The following is a 7,500-nucleotide window of genomic DNA, read 5'->3' as shown; positions in this document are numbered from 1 at the left end:
GTGTTGGGGTTTTTGAAGGTTTTTCTGGCCTCCGTGCTCATTCCTCGTATATTTGCCGTATTCCATGCATGCTTTTTCGAGTTTATTCAGTTTAGGATACCCTATGGTTACACAGCCTTTAGAGAACAATGCGAGCCTTGGTTCCAATCCTCGGGGAGTACCCTACTTGGCTGTTGTTGTAGTTTTGCTTCGTGTTTTGCAAATTACATTGTCAATATATTTTTTCCTAATAAAGTTTGGAGTATGGTCGTTCGTACGCACGCAGACCGTATCCAGTATGCTCCATGTATTTTGTTGTGCCTTGTGCTATTTGGTCGTAATATGCCTAGTATAGTGCAGAATTTCTTAACTATGGTGCTCCGCGCGCGCGGAGCTCCGCTATCATCGATAAGAACTCCTAGTGATTTAGCAGTAGTAACTTGCTCAATAGGAACGCCGTTGATTGAGGGTCCAGGAGGAACTGTTAAAGCACACAATCTCTGTCTTAACCCAATAAGCATAAATTCATATTTAGTGTGAGTTTATTAATTTTGCTATCAGCCAGCTGCTAACATTTACTAAATCATCGTTTAGACAAGGTTGGATATTGTCAGCACTGAAACCGGCGTAGGTTAGGTGAGTATCATCGGCATGCATCCTTGATCGACAATTTGAAAGGCAATTTGGTAATCATTATTTTATTACATATGACATATTACATATTCCAGCACTCGGCAAAGTCCCTTTTTGGCTTATGGCTGTTTCTGCTTAGGTGGTCTCATACACCGTAAGCCTTTTTAGAGACATCACGCCAAGCCGGCCACTTCTGCTGGTGAGAACAGGACAGCCACAACAACGGGGACTACATCCCCTACTCTTATCGAATAGTGTGTGGGTTCTTTAACGTCCCACAGGTAACTTATGAACATAGAAGGTATTTGTGAGACGGGACCTACGATTTATAGTCCTTATCCAAGAAGACTTGAAAGTCTAACCATTTGCAGATGAAATTACAAAGGCAGCACTTTCTCCTCAGTTATTTTAAGATCCTGAGTGTTGATCCGGCCGGGGTTCGAACCAGCGACCTCCCGCATGACAGCCCGATGCTCAACCAACTGAGCCACCGGTGCGCGGCCTTGACCTGATTATTAACTACTTAATGACCGAGAGTGAGGTCGTTACAGCAAAATCTCAAACTGAGGCCTTGCGATATTGATCGAGCAACAGCAACGTCAATACAGCTAGGCCGAGGTTATTAAATTGCTTATTATATGGCTAATGAAACGGTTCTGAAGCCGAAGAAAAAAACTAATTCGGCCCGTGGGCATAGGCCACTTCGGGAAATACCATAATACTCTTTGTTTTTGGCCCCAAATTTTGCATAACCATTGTTTTAGTTTTCTCTTGGGACCATTGTAAGTCCCTAGAGAAATTGGAAATAATGCTTATGCAAAATTTGGGGGGACAAAAAAAGAGTATTATGGTATTTTCCGAGGTGGCCTATTACGGGAGAATAATGCCCTAGGGCTTAGCTGCTCTTAGCCAATCAGATCGCGCGTTGTATCGGCCAGAATCTCTAACCATATATAATATACATAATGTATAACATATATAATATATAATATACAGTAAAAATAACAGCGGTCCTTTGATAGTGCCTTGAGGAACACCACAGCTAGCGCTTAACGAGCAGCTCCTAAAGAGCAACCATTAACTGAGCATCTCTGCATGCGGTTGTCCAAGTATGACTCAAACCAAAAATGCGCGTTATCGCATCGGGGACAGCTATTCTTAGAGTTATTTTCATAGAGTTATGTCGTAGAGTTAGAGTTAAGTTTCCAAAATCCTGAATTCAAAATTTTGGAAGCCAACATTCATAAAAGTTAAACGTTTGTTTAGGCCTAATTAGACCCAAGGTTAGCTTTTATGCATGTTTAGTATACTTTTCGTATTTCTGTATTTCTAAATTCAGGATTTGGAAACTTAACTCTAACTCTACGACATAACTCTATGAAAATAACTCTACTGCTAGTCAACCTCTATCACATATGCCCACAATTGCTTAATTTAGATAAAAGGATTTCGTGATTGACCGTATCAAAGGCCTTCTTTAAATACAGGAATTCGCTTAACGAAGCGACAATGCTTATTTATGCATCTTTATAACATGAACATGGGACATGCTTAATTAAGAAAGAAGATAAGAAACGAGGGGAATGGAGGAATGAGCTATTTAGCTATAGTTTCTTTTGAAGACGAAACTGTTTTGTAGTTTTCCAAACTCCGATTACCTTTTATTTAAACACAAATTGGCCATAATCAGTCCTTAATCGAATTCTATACCAATTTTGATTTTTTGCGCAGCATATCGCGCACATGAGATGGCGTGCATATTCGCTACAGGGACAATGAAATCAGAGAATATTGCTGGAATGGTTTAATTATCGTTGAGAAATTTATGCGTGGAAATTTTCGTTCAGTTTAAAAGTACTATCCAGTTTTAAAATGTCATAATAATGAGATTATTAGTCGCGATTGCACGAGCACCTTTGATGACGTAGATTGTTTACCTCTGTGACTTCATAAAGTACATTGCAAATAGTAGAATGACTAGCATTGTGATTAGTTCTTTTCTCTTGGTAATCTGGTTTTCGCCATTTTCAGTCTCTGAAACCAAATACTTCGACTGGAAGAAACATCATTGGTGAGTACAGATTTAGTTAAACAATGTTGCGATATCAAGATGTCAAATGTATATGTTTAAAATTGTATCTGAACCATAAAACGTGTCAAACAAAGAAAATGCCGATTGTTTTCGAAGCCAGATTGTTCAGCTGCTGCGCAACTCCCGGTTTGTCAGAATTGCTACTTTACTTTGCAGCGAAATACAAGTTCATTTACTCAGTTTAGTCATTTTGTACGGTGGCCCGTACTGAACTTACTTTTAAGCCTATTTTTGCCAGAACACCGGGGACTCTCTAAAGTACTCCGCATTCTTCCCCAGAGCTTCCCGTGCTTGGAATGACTTACCTATCTATGTTCGTTAGGAAAAGCGAATCACTTTCAATTTCAATTCAATTCAAGTTTCATTTTCAATTCAACAAAGACGATATTTTCAAGTCTCTTACTTTGTATATGTATCTATGTATTCTTATATAAGTTAAGTCTTTTTTCTTTTTATTCAACTATTTGTACTATTTGTATTTTATTCCAGTGTATTTTATATGGGTAGCACTAATTTAAGGGAGTTACTTCCTGTCTTGTGGCTTCCATGAGCATTTTTTCCACAGTTTATCATTTTCTCTTTTCCCTTCTTTTTGGGATACTGTGAAATCATTGATCGGTAAAGTAAAGTCAGTATAGCAAAAGCTCACACCGAATTCAGTCTTTAGGGACTTTCTGGGCGAAGTATTGTCTAAAATGTGTAAGTTGAAGTGCACTTTGAAAATGGCCCCCGCACATTCACCTTACTTGCGAAGTGTTCATAATCCAACAGGAGTGGTTGCCTGATTCCGGTTACATCAGTCGCGTTAGAACGCCAACCTGGTTGTCAATTAATTGATTCCTTGATACATTTCTCAGGAATTTCTCATTCACCTCCCTTTGTTTGGCTAACTGTTTATTATTCAAATTACTTCTACGCTTTTTGCGTCTCTTGTTTTTTGAAAGGTATTCGCTGTTGCTGTGACCCGTTATGGTTGCCGAATTGTGTCAATATTCGACGTCGCGTATATGCGTTTGATAATTTCCGGTAAGTTGAGCAGGCTTAGCGCCAAAGGCTCCCATTCAATTTGTTCCGCAATTTTGTAAACTCAGTAGCCAAGCCTTCTATCCAAATATGGAAGATAGGTCACGTGCATTATCGAATGAATTTTGTTCGAATCATCCAATGAATATTTCTTGAATTATCGAATGAATATTGCTTGAATTGTTTCATAAATGGAGGAGAGAATCGAATGCGTAGCAAGGCGAATTTTCGAATTTTTCTACAAGTTTATCGAATGTATTGAACAAACTCAAATATATTTGAATTTTATTGTCAATATGTGGAAATTATCAAACGCATATACGCAACATCGAATATTGACACATTTCGTCAACCATAACAACAGTTAGTTACACCGGAATACAATAATACAATACATTACATAACATACGTGTATTCAGTAAGCTATAAACAAAAAAGTCATTACTACGATTTCTCGGCTAAATTATTAATCTATTCCGTGCATGCATGGCTTCCTTTTAAAATCGTTTATATTAAACATGTTTTAATTTAATTAATTAATTTATTTTGTTGAGGTTAAAATTTACAAGGTACTAAAGAAGATAGAAAACTAGGAAATCTTTCTATTTTTGGGAGTACTTCTTTGTTTTGCAGGACCATATGTTATATCTGGCAACAAGGAAGTAAAAGTATTGCTTTATATTAGATAGGGTGTCCGATCTCAGGTCAATTATTATATCGGGAGTGAAAATGTTGGATTTTAGTTTTATTTGGTTTTCGGCCAACCATTTTATAAAGCCCCGCCAAAAACAAGACGTCTCGCTACACGACCAAAATAAATGAAAAAAGGACTCCTTTTCCGTTCTACAAAAGGTACAAATATCGTTTTCTCTAATGCCTATTTTATTCAGAAAATCATTTGTCGCTAAACGCATATGAAGTAGTTTAAACTGAAAAATAAATAATTTAGTAGATTTAGTGCTGCAGAAAGGGAGTTTGTAAGCCATCTCCCAGTCAATTGTTTTGGAGCACTGAAGGCTGCAGTTGTCTTTTCCTAGGGCTGCTCTGTTTAGCGCTAACCAGCTTTTCGTAAGCCAATCTATTGGGTTTAGAGGCTTTTAATTTATGAAGTTTTCTACAAGGTGCTGATGCACCCCGTGATAAACAAGAAAATTTGTTTGAAGTCGAAGCGTTCCTTGAATTCAGTGAAAGATAGCAGGTTATCTGCGTCTTTCATTAAATGCCTGACGTTTTGTATTCATTTGGAAGACCATGATTTGTAGTAAATAAGTTTATTTCCAATTCTCACAAGTGAATTTTGCCAAAGAGGTAAAGAGAGCAAATTTTCGGTGGAAGTTATGTTACCGTCATAACTGATTTCTGATAATAGCCCCGCCGAAATCGTGTAATTCAGAATCAAAGAACAATTTCCATTTACCATTATTATCGTTGTCCAAATATTTTTTTACCCATGTTGATTTGAGCACTTTATTAAAAGATAATATGTCGATCATCCTTAAACCTCCATTTTTATAACATCTCGCTTAATTTTGTCCCCCCTTCCACTCCGGAGAAAGCTGTAGAACATGTTATTAATCACATCTAAAGCGGCATGGTTCGTTGGCAACGGTGATAGAATATAAACAATCTGAGAAGCAATTAAACTTTTTAATGCAACGATTTTCGCTAACAGGCTTAGACGATGGTATTCCCAGCAGCTTAAGCAGTTTCTAACCTTTCTTAATTTTTCGTTGTAATTTGCTTTCACGCTAACCACGGGATCGGTCGAAATCCAGACACCTATTCGTCTGTAGCCCATTTTAAATATTTTTCGGGACATAATTTATCTTGACGCCAAGCGCTAGCCCCAATCCAGAGGATTTCTGTTTTCTTGTTGTAAAGGCGCAAGCCAGATATCACACCGAAAAGATCTAGGTCGAGTAAAGCAGATGTAAAGGACCTTTTTAAGCCGTCTAAAATCATACTCGTATCGCCAGCATATTGACTAATCTTGATTTTATTTCCACATACAGTGATCCCTTTTATATCTTTGTTTTCTCGTATTTTGTTGGCTAATATTTCTGCCCAAAGGATGAAAATATAATGGGGAAGAGGGCAACCTTGCCTGACCCGTCTTTCAGGAATGAAGTAATTGCTTGCCCATCCGTTATTAAGGACGCAGCTTTCTATGTTACGGTAGCACAATTTGATCCAGCTTATTAATGACGGTCAGAAATTGAAAGAACCTAGCGTTTTCCATATAAAAGACCATTCAACTGTGTTAAACGCTTTTTCGAAATCTAACAACATTAACAGTCCGGGAATATTATGAGACTGACAGTGTGATTTATTAAGCCATCAATGAATCTTATGTTTTCACCAATAAATCTTCCCTTAAAGAAACCGGTTTGGTCAGTATGGCCTTAGCCGCTTTTTTATAGTCACATGTGTATAGAAGGAGTTCAATAGAATAACTGGGCGCCAGTTTTCAACAAAGTAGGGTTCTGAATCTTTTTTGGGTATGAGCTTAATTATTCCACGTCTTTGACTTATTGAAAATTTTCCTTCAGCAAAAGCGAAGTTAATTGCGTTTAAAAGGCAGTCCGAGATTCCATTCCAGCAAACCGTCTGAGCCTGGCGTTTTTCCGGGTTTCATACTTTTTCGGGCTTGTAAGCACTCGGCTTTGTTTAACATGCTCTCGCATTTTTCATTTTCCTCAAGGTTCAATGATTTTGAAGCAGTGTTTCCAAAAAAATAGGTCGTTAATTCGTGAATCATTACAGTCTGTTTTGGAGCTATAAATATTTCTGTAAAAGGTTTCGCATTCAGACAAAATGTCTTTGTCTGAGCTTGCAAATTCGTTGTCACATAATTTAAGTTGAGTGATAACGCCATTTTTTGAAGTGCCTTTTTTCAAGATTTAGGAAATACTTTGAATGTTTTTCACCTTCATTGTACCATCTGCATTTTGCCCTCAAGATCGCTCCCTTTGTTCTGTGTTCAATTATCTTTTCTAATTTCTTCGTTTTCTCTTTTAATTGGATATTAATCACTAGCTTTTCGTTGGCGTTGTTACACCCGGAATCAATTTGCCTCTGCAACATATTAATTTTCTTCTCCAGTTCTTCTTCTTGCCGCAACATTTTTGCCTTTTTTGTTTTTGCATATCTCAGAGTTTGTTCTCTAACTTTTAACTTGATCATTTCCCATTTTATCATTTTAATATTCATTTTAATATTCGTCCTTAACACACTCGATGGTTGCCCTAATTTGATTTATGTACTGTCCGTCTCTGATAAAAACGACGTGTTTAATTTCCAGAAGCCTGGTCCCCTTGGATTACTGTGGATTGCAATTTGAATCGTCACCGAGAGATCTGTTTTATAGCCTGCCAAGATGTCCGGATCTGTGTTCGTGACATTACACATTACTCTGACTCACTATGAAAAAATCTAATCTACAATGGATTTCGGATCTCCTTCTACGCCATGTGTATCTCAGGATGTCAGGGTTAGATACCCTCCATGCATCAACCAAGTCGAATTTTGTAGCGTGCTCGTTGATTGCATTAACTGCTTTTGTGTGGGTTTTAGCAAGACCACCTTTCTTGTCCTTTTCTCGATTAAGTACTAAATTAAAATCACTACCTAAACTTACACCGTCACAATGAAAATCTTGCAAGTGGCTAAAGAACCTCTCAAAAAAGGCTGGGTCGTCATCTTTTGGTGCGTAAATTGTGGCCAAAGTGAAAAGCATTTCATTTGTTTTGATATCCCAAATAATAAATCTGCCC

Source organism: Montipora capricornis, chromosome 10, assembly GCF_036669925.1.
Source record: "Montipora capricornis isolate CH-2021 chromosome 10, ASM3666992v2, whole genome shotgun sequence".
NCBI classification, from domain to species: domain Eukaryota; kingdom Metazoa; phylum Cnidaria; class Anthozoa; order Scleractinia; family Acroporidae; genus Montipora; species Montipora capricornis.
The sequence above is the reverse complement of the archived record's forward strand: the minus strand, read 5'-3'. Positions refer to the sequence as shown.